Source organism: Dermacentor silvarum, chromosome 9 (assembly GCF_013339745.2).
Source record: "Dermacentor silvarum isolate Dsil-2018 chromosome 9, BIME_Dsil_1.4, whole genome shotgun sequence".
NCBI classification, from domain to species: Eukaryota; Metazoa; Arthropoda; class Arachnida; order Ixodida; family Ixodidae; genus Dermacentor; species Dermacentor silvarum.
This window is the reverse complement of record NC_051162.1, coordinates 149,765,734-149,785,226: the sequence shown is the minus strand read 5'-3', so window position 1 is coordinate 149,785,226 and position 19,493 is coordinate 149,765,734. Positions and strand designations below refer to the sequence as shown.

At 45.3% G+C, this 19,493-nt stretch overlaps 1 long non-coding RNA gene and 1 other non-coding gene across 2 annotated transcripts; both read right to left on the bottom strand.

Moving 5' to 3' along the window:
* Positions 1 to 10,783: 10,783 nt before the first annotated feature.
* On the bottom strand, positions 10,784 to 16,421 carry LOC125940278 (uncharacterized). The gene is made up of 3 exons (XR_007463508.1): positions 16,301 to 16,421; positions 14,680 to 14,745; positions 10,784 to 10,879 (listed from the first exon to the last, which is right to left on the bottom strand). It is a non-coding gene; the product is annotated as an uncharacterized LOC125940278 (long non-coding RNA).
* Positions 15,035 to 15,219, bottom strand: LOC119465449 (U2 spliceosomal RNA). The gene has a single exon (XR_005194876.1). It is a non-coding gene; the product is annotated as a U2 spliceosomal RNA (small nuclear RNA).
* Positions 16,422 to 19,493: the final 3,072 nt, after the last annotated feature.

The window sequence follows — 19,493 nt, the reverse complement described above, 5'->3', positions numbered from 1 at the left end:
TCGAACTATTCAGTAACTGAAAAAGAGTGCCTGGCTATAATTTGGGCCATGACCAAATTCCGCCCGTATCTCTATGGCCGCCCATTTGACGTGATTACTGATCACCATTCGCTGTGCTGGCTGTCGTCCTTAAAAGAACCATCTGGTCGTCTTGCTCGATGGGCGCTTCGACTGCAGGAGTACGACATTCGAGTGCTGTACCGTTCTGGCCGAAAACACTCGGATGCGGATGCCTTGTCTCGTTCGCCACTAACAGACGAGGTTACCTCCCCGAAGGCCCCATTGTCCGAGTCTTCCCTTGCTGCCACGGATATCCTTCTGGAGCAGAAGAAAGACCCTTGGATTGTGTCAATGCTCAGTTTCTTGTCCACCGCATCGACAACCACTACCAATCGCGCCTTACGTCGCCAAGCACATCACTTCTCCATTCGCGACGGGCTCTTGTACCGTCGTAACTACCTCCCGGACGGCCGCAAATGGTTGCTTGTCATCCCTCGACATCTACGTTCGGATGTTTGTGCAGCGTTCCACGACGATCCCCAGTGCGCACATGCAGGCGTACTAAAGACATACGTGCGTCTACGCCTTCGTTACTACTGGCGAGGGATGTATCGATTCATCCGTCATTATGTCCGCTCCTGTCTCGTTTGCCAACGCCGCAAAGATCCCCCTCGTCGTTCAACCGCTCCATTGCAGCCTTTGCCTTGCCCAGCACGTGCTTTTGATCGAGTAGGCATCGACATTTACGGACCTTTGCCAACCACATCAGATGGCAACCGCTGGGTAATCGTGGCCATTGACCATCTTACGCGCTATGCGGAAACTTCCCCTTTGTCCAGCGCTTCCGCACGTAACGTCGCCTGGTTTCTCCTGCGCAACATCATCCTACGCCACGGAGCTCCCAGGGAATTACTCAGTGACAGAGGCCGCGTCTTCCTCTCCGACGTCATCGAGGCTCTCCTCAAAGAATGCCGCACCATTCATCGCACCACTACTGCATACCATCCGCAGACTAATGGCATGACCGAGCGCTTTAATCGAACTCTTGGTGACATGCTGGCCATGTACGTTGCATCCGACCAAACCAAATGGGACCATGTTCTACCATTTCTGACCTACGCTTATAATACCGCCACGCAGACGACCACGGGATTTTCGCCCTTCTTTCTCCTGTACGGGCGCGAACCTTTTTCCACAATGGACACTATCCTTCCGTACCGCCCTGACAACACAGAAACCACTACCTTGTCTGAGGCTGCTGCACACGCAGAAGAGTGTCGCAAGCTATGCCGTGTATTTACGTCAGAAGATCAGCAACGCCAGAAGCACCATCGAGAAACTACCCATGCTCCTGCATCCTATGCTCCTGGCTCGCTCGTGTGGCTTTGGGTTCCAGCCCCCACCCCTGGACTGTCACCGAAACTCGCGTCGAAGTACCAGGGCCCCTACCGCGTGATCCAGCAAACGTCTCCAGTCAACTATATCGTGGAACCGCTCGAGCTATCTTTGGACCATCGCCGTCGAGGGCGCGACATTGTGCATGTCCAGCGTCTCAAGCCGTACTATGATCCGCCTGTCTTGTCCTACCCCTAGGTCGCCGGGACGGCTTCTTTTTCTGCGGGGGAGATAACTGTACTGTGAAATAAGGAGCAGTGGGGATGTGTCTGTGTGAGAGAGAACGACGAGAGAGATAAGCCTTGTTTCAGTGCTCGATCGGCTGTGCTACCTCTCGCTGCTTTATCGTTCTAGTCGCGAAGGCTGACTTCCCCAAGTGCTTCGTAACAATAATAATAATAATAATAATGTTAATTTTTCATCATCACAGTGATGAAGGAAGCTGTAGGTAAAAGCTGCTCTTCGTAGAGGCAGCTTGACAAAGGCCCACAGCTACCTTTGTACAGAACAGTCAGCAGCGGCAATTACAATAAAATGCAACATACAGCAATTTCAATTAAATGCAACACACAGCAAATCTGCTTTAAATAAGGATGATGATGGAAGGAAACAAGGAAAGGGATATCATCAGCAATTTCGATGACATAGTAAAAGCATCCGAAGAATTCTATACTGACCTGTACAGTACCTAGAGCAGCCAAGCTACTTTCATTCGAAGTAGTGATGAACGGGACATAGAGGCTCTTTCTATTACTAGCAATGAATTGAGAAGGGCCTTGCAAGACATGAGAAGATGGAATTACAGGCGACTTAATAAAAGACGGAGGCGACATCAGGCATGAAAAGCTTGCGGCCCTTTATATGCAATGCCTCACAACTTAAAGTGTACCAGAGAACTGGAAGAATACCAACATTATATTAATCCACAAAAAGGGAGACGTTAGAGAATTGAAAAATTCTACGTCCATTAGCTTGATTTCAGCATTGTATAAAATATTCCGAAAGATAATTTCCAATAGAGACAGGGAAACACTTGCCTTCAATCAACCAAGAGAACAGGCGGGCTTCAGGAAGGGATATTCTGCGATAGATCATATCCATTTCATCAATCAGGTAATAGAGAAATCTGCGGAGTACAATTAACCTCTCTATGCGGCTTTCGTAGATTATGAAAAAACATTTGATTCAGTAGATATACCAGCAGCCATAGAGGCATTGCATAATCAAGGAGTACAGCAGGCATATGTGAATATCTTGGCAAATATCTACAAAGCTTCCACAGCTACACTGGTTCTTCACAAGAAAAGTAGAAAATTACCTATCAAGAAAGGGGTCAGGCAAGGAGAATCTCTCCAATGCTATTCACTGCATGCTTAGAAGAAGTATTCAAGCTTTTAGAGTTCGAAGGCTTAGGAGTGAGGATCAACGGCGAATATCACAGCAACTTTCGGTTTGCAGATGACATTGTCCTGTTCAGCAACAATGGGGGTGAATTACAACAAAACATTGAGGACCTTAACCAAGAAAGTGTAAGAGTGGGCTTGAAGACTAATATGCAGAAGACATAATATTCAATTGCCTCGCAAGGGAACAAGAATTAAGCATCGCCAGTAAGCCTCTAGAGTCTGTAAAGGAGCACGTTTATCTAGGTCAATTACTCAAAGGGGACCCAGATCATGCGAAGTAAATTTACAGAAAAATAAAATTGGGTTGGAGTGCATGCGGTAGGCATTGACAAATCCTGACTGGGCACTTACCACTGTCATTGAAAAGAAAAGTGTACAATCATTGCATTCTACAGGTGCTAACATATGCGGCAGAAACTCGGAGATTAACAAGGAAGCTCGAGAACAAGTTAAGGATCGCACAAAGAGCGATGGAACGAAAAATTTTAGGCCTAACGTTAAGAGACAGGAAGAGAGCGGTGTGGATCAGAGAACAAATGGGGATAGCCGATATTCTAGTTGACATTAAGAGGGGAAAATGGAGATGGGCAGGCCATGTAATGCGTAGGATGGATAACCGGTGGACCATTAGGGTTACAGATTGGATACCAAGAGAAGGGAAGCGCAGTCGAGGACGGCAGAAAACCAGATGGGATGATGAAGTTAGGAAATTTGCAGGCGCGTGTTGTAGTCAGCTGGTGCAAGCCAGGGGTAACTGGAGATCGTAGGGAGAGGCCTTCGTCCTGCAGTGGACATAAATATAAGCTAATGATGATGACGAGATGATGTCATTGTGTTCATGCCCGTCGTCGTTATACGCCTTTGTCCTTCCATCGATAACATTCCTTCTTCCTGAGTCCATCGTCATTGCGTCAGCGTCCTACAGCCGTCGTCATGCCATGGGCGACCTTGGCAAGTGATTGTCATAGCAAAGTGGGACGATGTCGTAGTAAGTGGCATATAGCCGTAACAACGAAAGTCTCAGAATTATCACTGCATGTGGTAAATAAGCGTTACGGCAGGAATGTGGTCTGTCGCTACATTGCTGGATTGCTATTTGTATTACCGTCCAGTCGACAGTCATCGTGAGATGAGTTCTGCCGTAATTTTTTTCTATGGCTATAGTGAGAAACTTAGGGTGAGTTGTTAGCCCGATGACGACGGCGTAGCTATAATAACGAGTGGAGGAATGGACGAACACAGCAAACCCAGTTTCGATGAGATTATCTATTTGGGCTAATGTGTTGTACGGCAGACACAACGGACATAGGAGGCACATGGGACAAAACACAGCGACAGTCTCGAGCCTTTGAACTGCTGTTGCAATAAAATAAATCCGGTGATAATGTGTGAATGGTGCATGATAAGAAAAAATGCTGGCTCTCCCGTAATCGAGAGTAAATTTAAACCACGGCCGGGCTCGACTGGCGCGCGCGCTCGTTTCTTACGGCCTTCTCACCCGTCGGGGAAACAATGGGAGAGTTTCTCAGCACGTTTCGCCACCCGTCGGCGGTAGGGGCGCTGCTACCCTGACCCTGCTCCGCGTACATGCGCTTGCCTTCGCGCTCGCACGGTCGTTTTCCCGCGCATTTTATTCGGTGCTCTGTCAGTTTCGTTCAACATGAAGTAATTTGTGGGCTCCGCGCCCAAAAGGACACTAATAAAGTTCTTCATCCATCCATGCTGAAGACGGCCGTACAGCCTTTAGTACGCGCGGCCACAGCCAAGACTTGGCGCCGTTCATTGCACATCCGTATATAACTGCTGTGTGATGATGTACTGCTGTCTTCCGTATTGCAAGTCCCGTTCCGGAAAAACATCCGGTGTTTCTTTGCACCAGTTCCCAAGCAATGAGTTTCTAGCCCGAGTTTCTAGCGCTTTTGGACAAGATATTTGGACAAGATAGCATCAACTAATAAAGGGGGATTATAAGATGGACATAACAAAGATCGTAGCCGTCTCCTCCGGATGCGCTACTCGGCAAATACATAATTTCACTATAACTCCTTTTTCCTCACGCAGCAACTCTTTTAAGTATTCTTTTTTTCCGCGCACAGTAGTGGACTGGAACCAGCTAAAAAATGACGTCGTCTCTGCGCCAACATTAACTTCTTTTTTATCATGTTTATAGTGACATTATTTTGTTTGTGCCATGTTTGCAGTGACAATGTTTTACTTCTTTAGAGTAACGTTGCGTGTGCCCAACCTGTACGCTTTGTATTTATTCAAATAACAGTTTTCTTTATTAACGTGTGCATTTTCTGTACATACCAAACCAATGTATTCGTTATGCTTGTACCACCCTGCTAAAATCACCGCATGGTGATTGCAGTATTTATAAAATAAATATAAATAAATAATAGCGTTTTTTTTTTCGATAAAGCCTCCGCACACCTGCCACGCAGGAATGTACTGGAAGTTCTTGAAAGAGCAGTGCAGCCCTATTTACAACGCGCTCCCATCTTGAGCTGCCCTGAAGGTGTTGACGACAGTCATGCGATACGATCCGCAAATCGAGAAGTTTCTGAGAATACTCCTTGTAAATCAGTCAAACCAACTGACTGAAGAAAACGACAATCCCTATGTACACAAGTCGCCAAGGAAACACTTTAGATTGTAATTGTGAATTAAGACACATTTGTGAGCTATTGTGCCCGCAAGTTTTCGCCTGAAAGTATGGCAACCATTGTAAGTGCATACGAGCAATAAATATTTATTTTCATTCCTAAAAATGCGTTTGATGGCGCAGAGCTATTCTCCCGGCGCATGCAGCCCCAGTGAATTTAAAGAAGCTCGATGTATTAATACAGTTACACTGCATCCAATTAAAAGAAGCCTAGATGAACCATTTACGAGTCCTCTACAATTAGGCGACTTGTTCTTGAATGCACGGTGAGGTAAGAAGCGCGCCGGACCCAATCTTCCAGCGTTGCGCGCGCTGCACAGATCGGCTGGGAGCAGCTGAGCAAGAGGGTGGGGTCGCAGCGCCCCCCTCCAAGCAGCGGCGATAGGCATGAACTAGCCCCGATGCGAAGGCCGTAAGAAGCGAGCGCGAGCGCCAGTCGAGCCCGGCCGTGATTTAAACATGAAATTACTACCACATGGCGTCTTTTGCTGCCTGTTGTGCCGCCGCCTTCAAGCGCTTTTCTTCTTCTAGCAGTGCAGCGTGCTCAGCGTCTTTCGCAACTTTTTTTTTTCTTGTCGCGGACCACTCACGAGTCAGGGACCGCTGGCGTTCAACAAGAGCACAGGACACCCCTCTTTATCTGCCTTCACTATTGGAAATGACAAATAAAATTTCAGCGTACTAGAAGTTACAGCTTGAGTGATATTGTGAACAAACATAGGAAGAAATTGGAAGCAATATTTTTTTTTGTAACTTGTTTGGGAAGTATCTAACGTATGTAATGCGGTCATGTACAAACGGTTGGGGTCCAGAGACCGCATTTTCCTAACTTTTGACTGGTTGCCCGGAGGATCCCGTTTTGTTCTCGCAACGATGCGCAGATGTTCTCGTTTGAGTGCCCGTATGAACTCGTTTGAGCGCCCGGATAACGGCTCTGGCTTTTGGCTCAAGGTCACTTGAAAGTCGTCGACGACGGGAGCTAAAAGCATTTCATGCTGAAAATGTAATAAGAGAGAAAAGTGACACAAGGAGGCGAGAAATTCTGTCATGGTTTATGGTATGGCCGCTCGCCGAACATTCCAGAAATGAGACACGAAACAGATATACACAGCGTAAATACCGCAATTTTATTATGACATGCACGCGAGGCCAAACATGTACCCGAGGTTCATTCCACGGTGACCTCTGTCCCGTGTACACATAACAAGGACATTGGTGATTTGCGGTGAAACTGTGTTTTTCTGCTTAAAATGTTCATTCCAATCCAAAGCCTTTGGCGACCACCTTACTTCCGTGAAATCGACGGAGCGTCCAAATTACGTTATATCACGTCAAAAGCGGAAGGGCATTTCGTTTCTTCAAATTATGGCGCATATTTTGTAACAGGTGACAGCAGTTTGCTTCTGCCGATAAAATGCGTATTATGATGTTTTGTTTCGAGCCTTCGGTTTTGGCGAGAAGAAAAAAACTAAATACGACATTGTTTCTACTTAACAACAAAGTAACAAAAATGCAGTTCGTCTACTTATTACAAAAAGATACGTTAGCGCCTAAACTTCTTGCTTTTTGTACCGCTCTTCTATCAGGATTTCTGTTTGGTTTTTCCGTTTTCTGTGCTTTGAGTAACACAAGTTCACCAATACAGTAGAGCTGTTCTTGGGCACTCTCAGAAATGAATGAAATGAATCTTAGCGATGATTTCAACAAGGAACTTTTGTATTCGACATGTACGAACTCAAAAAAAAAAAAACAGAGAATATAGTTTATCGGCTTTAAGGGTTCTCGATGAGTACAACCAATTTATTGCCTTGACTTTACACAAAAAGTGCTATGGTTAAACGCACACAAAAGACGTTACACACACACACTGCTATGCGCATACGCCCTTGGCTTTATGTCGGGCTTTCCTAAAGAAAAGCGCATCTCTTGCCGTCTGCCAACCGCATTCGCGAGCCCGATGCGCATTGAAATGCTGCCGAAAACTCCTCCAGGTTCATTAGTGCCACGTTGACCCTGAAAAATACAGGAGTTTGTAAAACTTTGCGTGAGCAAATGCAGTAATGACCACCCTTAAAGAAGCATACCAACGTGATATTTTCGGCTTCTGATTCTTTTAATGTCATAGTAATATAGGCAGACTACACACATTTTTTTAGGTATCCGTCTCACCGAAATACGGGCCGATCTTGAAGGCTGTGCTGTCTAACAAAACGCCCCCAAGCGCTTGCTGTCATGAAGGAATTCAAGTTACAAAGAAACTGCACGGCTTCCTTAACAATTCGAAACAGAAAATACAATAGTGTTCTCTAATTGAGCAAGCAGTGGGCAACCACAAAAGCACATGAGATGTGGTCAGCGATGTTGCCGGTTCTCGCTATTGAAAGCAGGTTATGCCAAGTTTAATTGAGCAAAGCACAGTTGATTACTTCAGTGACTACTTTGTAAATACAGGACCGCACCTCGCACGACAACTGAACTCATTTGCTTATGGGGAGGCGCAGTCATCCTCTATTGTAAGTAGTTTTGTCATCACCCCCATTGAGCTGAAAAAGTAATGGCGGGCGTTAGCACCCTTTCACTTAGGAAAGCTGCGGTAATTGATAAAATTACTTTTGCATTGATTAAAGCAATGTATATACGTTGGCTGTGAACCTCTCGCACATTTCTAACCATTCTTTAGAGTGCTGTGCATATTCTAATCAATTTAAGATAGCAAAAGTGGTGCCCATTTACAAGGATGAGGACTAAACAATGACATGGAATTACAGGCCTATTTAAGCTCTACCTATAATAAATTATGGAATGCGAGGCCTAAGTCAGTGCTTTCCTCACGGGCTGTGAGACTATTTTAGTGTGCATGTGATGTGTATTCCCGCCCTGTCGCTGTTTTGCATGCATGTTTAGCCGTGGACCCTCATACTATAGCCCTGTACTTTGCCTGGTCTGCCGTGAAATGCGTTTGAACGCCGCCCGCCCGACCAATATGTGGCGGACGACTTTTAGGAATGAGTTGACAGGGATAGGATCCACTGGCGTAACTAAGCCAGCACCATGCGAAATGTGTTCGCGCCATAGCACGAGGCATTGCCGGCTATAAATGTACGATGTAGGAATGGACGGTCCTCAGTTGCTTCTAGTTCTTGGCCCGAGTTATTGCGCAGAGTATGGTACATAGCCACAACGGGGGATCGGCAAAGAAGCGGGTGGTACGTTTGAAATCAATAAGAAGAAATAAAGAAATACAAGGCACTTCAAGAGTTGTCAGGTTGCATAGCACGGGTTTCGTTTACGCCAAAGAAGCAGCAATGCAATGTGCAAATTTATAGCATTTGATGAACCGCTTCATGAAAGCCTTGCTTCACATATATTCCAAGATGTGTGTTGGACTTGCATATTTTTTTTATATTTAATTCACCCTCCACGCACTCTAGCGAAAGCTTTTAACTAATACTCATTTTACTAATCATTGTGCCTGAGGAAGCCGGCCCATAAAATGGTTTCCCAGATGTTTAACTTTATCAACCCTTCGAAATGCGTTTGCAGTTCAAGTAATTGGTACACAATCAACGCTAAATTTGAGCTCTGAGGATCATCTGACGCGGAGTAGTCACAAAAAAAAAAGTGTGCAATGACGCTGCATAGAACATAATTATACCAAATGCATATTTCAAGTGCTGACGTAGACAGCTCACCTGTACCGCCTTGGAGATCGGTTCTCCGTCTTTATTATTTCCTTATTTCGTTCGGCACTTTCAAATGTGCACATCAGCTGTGAATAAAAAAAAACGAAGTATGAAAGAAAAAGGCTGAATAACTTGCGTATCAAACTTATTCGCGCACCAAATTCACTAACTTTTATTGTCATTACTTCAGCTATTATAAAATTTATGGATACCAGACTCCGGCCCCAACCAAACCTTCCCCGCTAAATAACATAAATTGCCACGATATTATAAATACGGCATGCTTAAGAAGCAACCTAAATGGATCTACACAGGCGTTTTGGCGTGGTGTGCATGAATTTTTTTCCTACGGTTAACAATTCTTGCGCGATGGCATAAGAGTGCCTCACTATTTGCTCGATGAGGGTGAAATTTTATTATGATCAATGTTTTCCATATACCATGGGCCTTTAGTAGTTCAGATTGTTTTTTCTAATGCGTAAGCATTCTCGGGTTACTTCGTCGGAAGTCTGTCCGACCGTCTGTAACGCGTGACACGATACGCTCCATAGGTATACATGGGGTCCTATGGGGGTATATATGAGAAGACTTTATGACTACGCATGGCTATTGAGATTCATGATTATGACTATATATATATATATATATATATATATATATATATATATATATACGGCGGCAGACTTCATTGCCTGCCGGCTTTATATGGGCGTGATCAATAGAAAACGATCACCGCCCAAGCACTTCGTATACTGAAGGTTAACCAGCGAAGCTGACACGGGCGGCCCCGATGTTTATCACTGGGTTCATTAACCTATTTCTCAATTATTGGTTACGTCATTGTGTTTCTTAATGAGGTTACACACGAGACGGAGAGAACGACGTCACTGACGGTATGCCCGCAGTCCGCCATTGTCGCTTCCGTTTCTACGTCTCGAGTTTGCTCGGCGGCGTGGTTAGCAGCATTCGCCCGCCCCATTGCCTCTTGCGATTCTTCAAAATTAAATTGCTTCAAAATTAAATCTGTCCATTACGCAAGACAAGGAATGGTTCATACCCCTTTAAGCAATGGTTCATGCCCCCGTAAACGCGGCCTCTCCATTATGACGGCAGAAGTGAAATTCTGCGCCTTTTTGTGCATTGAAGCCCGCTATAGTAACTAGAACACCAATGTGTTTCATCGCGCACTTCATGAGCTTACATCTCGGAACTGGTGTCATCCTCAGAATCAGTGAATCACCCTAAAAAATAGCGTACCGTGCTCCTTCACGACTGCGCAAGCGGATAATAATGGCTATACCACTGTTTTTTCGTGGTGGCGCAAGCGGGGTGCCGTTTTTCCCATTTTCGACGGCTTTCGAAATATATACACGGTAACATCATTGCACTTCCTCTACTACACATCTACTCAAAACTTGCTCAAGTCTTTCACTGTGCACTTAAGTTTGTCGTTTCGGAGTAATTAAGGCCTATCTTAAGAACATTGACATATATAGATGCATCGATACGCATATACGTCGGTTTTACAGGCATCACGAAAGGCCATCTTAACCAAGCAATTTTTTCGCTGTATTGCACTAAAAGAAACTGTTCAAGTACATGAGTTCTCCACTTCAGGAACTCTTCATACTTACCGAGCCATAGGAAAGGAAGAATAGCTGTTCCGGAGAGAAGTTTTCGAGGCCCGGCAGCGACACCTTTGGTTTGCCATCAGATGAAGCCAAGTACGCCTGAAAGTAACACAAGCACTCGGACATCGAGTCTCCTGTGCGTCCGTGGTTTAGTAGCTCATATCCAACTAAAAACAATTTAAACTGTCAGGTTTAACTCTCTGAAACTCTGCATAGCAGGTTACGGGGAATGGCGCAGAGAAGGGGTCCAGATTATTTTGCATGACACGCTAGCTTTTTTTTCTCCCCGTTCCGTCCACATTGGGAAGAGAGTCGCGCCCATTACCTTAAGACTGAGTCTTTTTTTATATTTTTTTAAAGAGAATATGACTCTCCTTGTTTAGGTTTCGAACTGCTAAACCACTTCACCTATCATCAGCGTTCTTTCATTTACCATTTTGAAAGTTGTAGAAGCCGGCAACGTACTCTACCTGCTACCAACGTTTACAATTCAAATTATTCTCATTCATTCATTATTTCGATCATTAATTAATTAATTCATTCGTTCGTTCGTTCGTTCGTTCTTTCATTCATTCATTCATTCATTCATCTCGTTCAGCAGCAGAGCTCCATAACAACCACGGCAAGTATCCGAATAATAAGATTTACTTCGCTGCCTCTCTCCTATAACTTGTACAGCGAGTTTCTGTGATCTTGATAAAAACCTGCGCTTCAAAATAAAATCCCAACTTCTGGTCAGCAAGGTTCACAGCGGCGGTAGCCATCAAAATTTGGGCAATAATCTTCAACGGAATTATTAATCAGCATTCACTATTCACTAAGTGAATTTTATGCAATGACTTTAAAGCGTCTGCTGCAATTGAGTCAATCAGCACTTCAAGCCTTGCAAAAGTTTCTAGAAGTAGGTACTCGAAATGCAATGCTTGATTCCAGTTAATACGGAAATACGGGACGTAAAATGGTTACAAACTATTTTGATTCCAAACTCCTGACGTCAAATTTACGTAACCACCGACGCAAGCATCGGGCGGTGACCAGCAGCGTTGTCTGAACAACCCATTCAAACACTCTACTCGTTTATAGGAGGTCACCTTTGTTCGCTTTCAAAACCAATAACATTGTCTACACTCAGCGGTTTTAAATGCGAAGCATTTCTTGCCGGCGGCTCTGTCGTCCCGCGTCCCACACCCCCACAGTGCATGCGCGTCCCCTCCCCCTCTCTCTCCTCTCCTACGCTCCCCCCTTTCTCTCCTCTAGGAATCCGGAGCGGCGCGCCCGAAAGGTGGTTCGACAGCTGCATACTCTGCTGGGGGCGCCACGGTAGTTCCGCGGTATGAAAATGACGGAGCGCGCGCGCGTCATTCGCTTTCCTGTGCAGCGCCGCGATGAGCGCTCGGGCCGCTGCCGCGAAACCATCTCCCGCTCAAGCTAACCATCTCCCCGCTGCTTTGCATCCACACATGGTTCCCTTTAGCAGGAAATGGAGTAATTTTTTTTCTTATCTAATTGGCTGACAAGAGGCGAGGAGCACGCTCTGGTGGAGAGGGTTTCGATGGGGCCGAGCCAGCACAGTGAAAATAGATAACCGCATGAAGAGCGTGGTACCGGCTTCTCCGATTGGTCCACTTCGCCTTACTTAGCTTGCGCTGGCTGGTCGAAAATCGCGGCGGCGTGCAACGGAAGGATAAGAATGCCGCTAAAACGGATCCTCAACAAGGAATAGTTAGCAGAGCGATGTCGTATGCATGCCGAAAGGGCTCGATAACGTTTTACTGCCACGCAAAAAGGTTTATCATGCGCAAATAAGTACATGCTCACCGGCAGGTGCGAGTAGCGAGGGCCTGAGCGATCGGCGGGCAGCCATCTTCGATTCCTTTCGGAACGGGGCAGTCTGTGGCTATTCAGAAAGATTTTCAGTTTTGTTCGGCATATTATTGCATTTTTCCCCGTACACGTCACTTTGACGTGGTGAGTTTCCGCGGTTTTGTGACGTCGCGTGACAGACAGGCGAAGTGGGCGTAGCCAGAAAACATTGGACCAATAGCAGAGGGCTAATGGTGAAAAGGCATCGAATCAGGAATGGTTATTTTTCTTTTGTGCGGTTTAATCATGCATAATCAGTGTGTACACATTATATCATATGGGGAGCTATCGCGGTTTTCGTGACGTCGCGTGACAGACAGGCGAAGTTGGGAGCGGCCCGAAAATGTTTTGACCAATCGTGGAGGCTGATTGCAGAAATTGGAATCAAAACAGTTTGGAATCATTTTACGTTATAGCGCCCATGGGCTGGGATAAAAAGACATGTGCAGTACAGGAAACTGTTAACTGGAACAGCGATGCATTCTGGCGGCGTACTTTCGAAGCGCATTCCCAAAACTCGAAATTATAGAAGGCCATTTGGGGATGCCTGAGGCTGCAGATGGTAATGTTAAGACGAGAGGACTTCTTATCGGGCCCTGGCGAATACAAGTTCTCTGCATTTGCATGATGAATACCAGTCCCTACAAGGGATCCATCAGAGCACGATGACAAGTCTCCGTCTCAAAATGTAAGCTCCCGGCTGAAGCTTTCTTCATTCGGTAGCTGTTGACGAATTAAAGTGTCCATCTCCCTGTGAATCATTTGTCTCACAAGGCTATGGTGCAAGCGAAGGGCCGCCCCATTAAGCCTACCCCGGAATTTTGAACGTTGACCCTTCGGCTATCTGTCTAACTTCACCACAATGCGCCAACGCAACTCAATAGGTCTAGCGTGTTTTTTTAATGGTATTTTAAAATACCAACCGAATTTAAGCAACTTTCAGTTAGCAACTTTGACAGCCTATGCCCTTCTGATAACATGCCCATTCACGGCACTTGATCGCAACTTCCCTCTTGTGTTATAGCGCTTTGAAACACTGCTCAGGGTTTCAATGCTGACCAAAACTCTGCTAAACGCAGCAGGGAGGTTGCAACTAAGTCGCGTAAATATGCAAGTTATTAAAAAGGTGTGCCCTGTCGACGTTGCTAAGTGAAAGTTGTTGAAACTCTGGCGGCCTTTTGAAATATATATATATATATATATATATATATATATATATATATATATATATATAGTAGTCACTGGATTTTTCAATGGGCCAAGTGTATTTAGGAAAATCAGAAGCACAACTTCGCGGTTATCTTAGGTTTATTATTTACCCAACACTTTCGGTCAGTGGTCCGACCTTTTTCAAGGTCGGAAGAAGGTCAGACCACCGACCGAAACTGTTGGGTAAATAATAAACCTAAGATAACCGCGAAGTTGTGCTTCTGATTTTCATATATATATATATATATATATATATACATGTGTGTGTGTGTGTGTGTGTGTGTGTGTGCGTGTGCGTGTGCGTGTGCGTGTGCGTGTGCGTGTGCGTGTGTGTGTGTGTGTGTGTGTGTGTGTGTGTGTGTGTGTGTGTGTGTGTGTGTGTGTGTGTGTGTGTGTGTGTGTGTGCAGGGGCATGCCCGAAATTCCTGAACATGCACCGTGTCTATTCCAAAGATTACATTTTTGTTGATGATAAAAAGAACGAACCCTCCTAGCAATTTCCCTTCAACCAATATTGAAACGCAAATACCCTACACATTTTCGTCGAGATCCGCCGTGATTGCTTAGTGGTTTTGGCGCTCCTCTGCTATAAGCACGAGATCACGGTATAAAATCCCGGCCACGGCGGGCGCATTTCGTTGGAGAACGAAATGTAAAAAAAAAACGCATGTGTCGTGCATTGGGTGCACGTGAAAGAACCCGATGGTGGTCAAAAGTATTCCGGAGTCCCCCAATACGACGTGCCTCAGAATCAGATCGTGGCATTGGCAAGTAAAACCCAGATTTTTCTTTATCGAGTCAAATAAAATTAATGAAAAGTCACTCACGTGAAATGCGGTTAGAACTGCGGAGTTGTCAGCAATGTCTTGAACGTAGGTACCCCTTGCATTGAGCTGAAATTTAAATGCAAGCCATCAAGGAAGGAGGAGCAACAGGACTCTTGAATACATTCACAAATTTGGTGATCCATATTGCAGCTGTTTCATGTTGCAGTTGGTGTTCCATTTTGTTCCTGGTCTTTTCATGATATATCTCATCATCTGTAGATATCAATATCTATGATTATCAAGTTTTTGTTGTGCCAACTTGCTTGACGCAACACTTACGCTACAGTTTCAAAACATTTTTTTGCAGCGAAGCTGTATATGGCTAGCTTCCAGGGGATCGATGTCCGTCGACCAAAAACCGTCGGCCGATCCCGAAGATCGTGCAATACCGGGCCGACCCGCGGCGAAGGTGAAGCAGGCTTCAATCACTCCGCCAACTTGCAAAAATTAAGTTTAATATCTTGGGTCCACATACAACCCGTATTAGGTATTAAGCTGTTAAGAACAGATACTACACTTTGACCCACGTCGGCCATGTATACGTTTGCACCTTACACGTTTACGCCATCCCGCGTATTCAAGCTATAGTGCCTACCAATCTGAGTGTCTTCTGTCTCCTGACGTCATGTTCTACGTAGGCTCCTTTCCTCCGTTCTGCTCTGATTATGAAATGGGTAGGCTGCGTGTTGTACGGTCTGAAGAAGAACAGCGTGCCTACCAAGAACGACCGCGTGAACAGAAAAGGGAATGGGCTCGGCGGCGGTGGAAGCAGGCAACCGACGATGAGCGGGCCGCGGACGCCAGGCGTCAACCTGCTGCCCGCCAGGACCGCGAAGCGGAAAGAAATGCGAACTGTCCATGAGGCCCCGATCCCGCAAACTTGGAACGTTTCACCGGAGCACTGGTCAATCACCACATACACAGCTTCGCTGGTCATCCACCTTCACAGAGTGGAATGGCACTGATTTTTTTTTCTCCAAAGATCGCGGCTCCTTTCCAGAAATATATATTATGAAGGTCTTTAAATCACTCTAATTCATGACTGATGGCTTTATTCTCACGACAGTACACGTTTTACAGCGTTAATGCATCAATTGCCTGATAAATGTTTGCACAAATGTCTTTTTTCGTGTTTACTTAGTGTCACTCTTCTTTAATTTATGTTTCCGTGGTATAACTTTTCTGTGCATGTTCGGTCGCTTGCATACACGTACGTTTATCCTTCATTTTAACATCTTTTATTTCACTTGTTAAGATCGCGTTGTATTTATATTTATTCAACGTCCGTTCGTAGCAAGTCCCACTTGCAATCTTTTACTCTGGGCCCCCTCATGTGCCATTATCTATTTTGCTATTTCTCAATAAAATTGAAATTGAGACATTGCGAGAATATCTTGTTTTCAGTGAATTCGAAACATAAGATAATTCTACGCTACATAGCGACATACACTTACTATTCACTCGATGAAGAAGTTCTTTCATAAATGTATACATTGTTTCAAACATCAAATTTTTTCGCACTCTGTACACAAGTGCGCGATATGTTTGTGATTCAGTGATTCAACTGGCTTCCTCTGCATAATCGTGTGGCAGAATTGTAAATAATGCCCACGCTTCATACCGTCATGTTAGCCAGAGGGTCGACGATGCTTCCGTACTGCTTTCGAAAGCAGTCAGCCTTTTCATAGAACGATGTCTCGGTGTAGTCGGTCCACCATTTGGTTTCCACTCCACGAGCGTCGTAATGCAAGCCTGCGAAAACAGCTTGTTCGTCAGCTTAGACCGCCACGCCGGAACTTTTTCCTCCATTAGGTTTCACGCGCAACACTGTAGAAAAAGGCGAGCTACAGAAAAAAATCCTGTGCTTGGCGGGTATTTTGTAGCGATGCCTTTAAAGCAATAATGCCTTTTCGTGCTTATCGCACTTTGTCAGTGGTCAGAGCGACGGTCGCTCACGATATCAACGTTGACAACGCGAGCGGACCGTCGCTCTGACCACTGACAAAGCACGATAAGCGCGAAAAGGCATTATTACTTTATCTCTACAAAATACCGGTCCTTGTGTAGTTCAACTTCAGCGCTAATGCAGCTCCACTAACGGGAAACCTGAGTAAGTGCGAAGCAGTGACGCGCCGGTGCTGGAGTAGCGCTGGAGGCAGGAGCGATCGAGCACTTGTGGGGTGGTGGCGCCCTCTCTTGAACAGCGCTGATAGCAGTCTGGCGTTTCGGAACCTATTTTAACGAGTCTCTGCTAATTATTGCCCTTAATACTTGATTATTCCTGTCTTTAAAATTATTCTGAATCATGTTAGTTTATTTTGAACCGGTTTTGATTAATTCTACACTTGTTCTGACCCTCTTTTGAGCACTTGTGATCACGACAGATCACGTGATCACGACAGATCACGCGCGACAGGCGCCGACAGCCCGGGCCCCTAAAGTGCTTCGCACTTAAAATTACCAGCACAGAGGCCTGATGTTTAATTCTAAGCATTCTATGATTGGAACGCCTCCTTTGTTACCTATGCCTGTGTCTTTTTTGTTTTTTTCTCTCTCTCTTTGCACTCTCTCCAACCACTTTATCCCCCACCTCAGTGTAGGGTAGCAAACCGGAAACTTACTTCTGGTTGACCTCCCTGCCTTACCTCTCTCGCTTGCTCTCTCTCTCTCTCTCTCTCTAACATTCTAACCTTCGAGCTAGGAATAATAGCTTTTTCCTTTCTCCTTTATCTATGTAGTTAACCTTTGTTTCAGATGTTAACGCATTGCATTGTCGCGGTATTGTCTAATTGTGCCAAAACTGTGCCAGTTCGCTGTGAGTGCTTATCAGCCATAAAGTTTGCCTTCCCATATTTGAGTTCTAGAAAGTTCCAACCATATACGCAAATTTCAGTGCGTATTACCCTAAGCTTGTTCTGCCAACTGTCCGTTGCTGTCATTTTGAGAACGCAGCCACCTATTCAAGCTACTAAGTCTAGTAAGTCTAGTAGCGTTTCGCGGCTGCTCCGTTCTTTCACAAAAAAATAAAAATCAAGCATTGGATTGAATTCAATTCAATTGAACAACATTAAGATGAGTTGTCGCACTTACCGCCCCTACGTTGTCCCTCAAATTTCGCTTTTTTTTAATTTGATAAGGTTCCTTTGGTTCCGCAAAACAGCCTGCCTTTCACTCTCAGTAAATGCACTGATCAAACGGAGCTACGGCCACACTTCGCTCATTTGTGATGCTGCCCGCTCGTCTCATGGTGCTTTTTCACTGCGGATGTAAATGAATAACTGTGGATTAAAATGCTCGGTAGTCAATCTCATTTTACTTATCAACAATGTTCTGGCTTTTGGTCAAGCTATTGTATCAAAAAGGATTTTACTGTTCTGTGTAGTTGTTCGGCGTTCCAACTAACAACACTTTTTTTTTTTTTTGGGGGGGGGGGTGCTGTCATGTTTTGTTTGGTGAAGAACAATTGTTCTGACTGAAGCTGAAAAAAGTATCAGCGTTAGCATTAATGCTAACGCTGTCTTATACGTTATACGTGTGCGTGCGTGCGTGCGTGCGTGTGTGTGTGTGTGTGTGTGTGTGTGTGCGTGCGTGCGTGCGTGCGTGCGTGCGTGCGTGAGTGCGTGAGTACGTGAGTGTGTGTGTGTGTGTGTGTGTGTGTGTGTGTGTGTGTGTGTGTGTGCGTGCGTGCGTGCGTGCGTGCGTGCGTGCGTGCGTGCGTGCGTGCGTGCGTGCGTGCGTGCGTGCGTGCGTGCGTGCGTGTGTGTGTGTGTGTGTGTGTGTGTGTGTGTGTGTGTGTGTGTGTGTGTGTGTGTGTGTGTGTGTGTGTGTGTGTGTGTGTGTGTGTGTGTGTGTGTGTGTGTGTGTGTGTGTGTGTGTGTGTGTGTGTGTGTGTGTGTGTTCTAGTATAAACTGGGCCGGCAAAGATGCCCAGTGCTTTATTGAAGACTGCGGACCAAGATATGCGAAATCGTTGCGAACTCTGAGCGATAGCAAAGCCAGCTGTTAGCGCAAAATTATTTCCTTAAATGATTGAATAAAAAGGCAGCTCACGTAATAGGCGCCCATACATCTAAGTCATACACGTTTAGTCAGACACGTTTCTTGGGGAGATTCAAAAACAGCATTATAGATTACAGATCAAAGCTAAAGGCGATGACATTTTGGTTGAACAAATTCGGAAGAAACACAGGATATCACCTGATGCACTGAAATGTAACCAATGGCCTATTAGCCATTAACGTTATTAGTAACATGGTAGGTGTCAAGGGAAAGCACACTGCATGGAGGAATGAAAGAAGAGGGAGGATTCCACAACACAAATGAAGCCCAGTCAGTCGGCCCAACACGTGATCATGTAGCGGTAAGTTTTAGTGTCTTCCACCGCCGTTATAGCCGCACTCAGCGCCCGCTCTCTCAAAAGATAACAAGGTGCGACTGCCGCAGTAGCAAGTTGCAATGAAGATGTACACGCTGCAAAATAAAGACTTAGATTGCGCGAACATGTTGGGGGAAAATGTCGCAGTTTCGAGCCGAAAGGCGATTGCGACAGCAAAGTAGTAGACAACTATACCAACTAAAGATAGTAGTTTTATCGGCGGTAAAAACTTGGTAACATTCGCTCACTAAATAAATGAACAAGCACGGTGTAACGCATGCATAGGTAAACATAAACACATCTCGCTCGGTGACCGTGGAAACTCGCTGTCAAAACGCTGGAGTGAGGAGGCGTAGCACAGTCAACAATAATCAACTTTCGTTTTATATCCTCTGTGGATAATAACACAATTCTAATCCTTGAGCTGGATTGCTCAAGC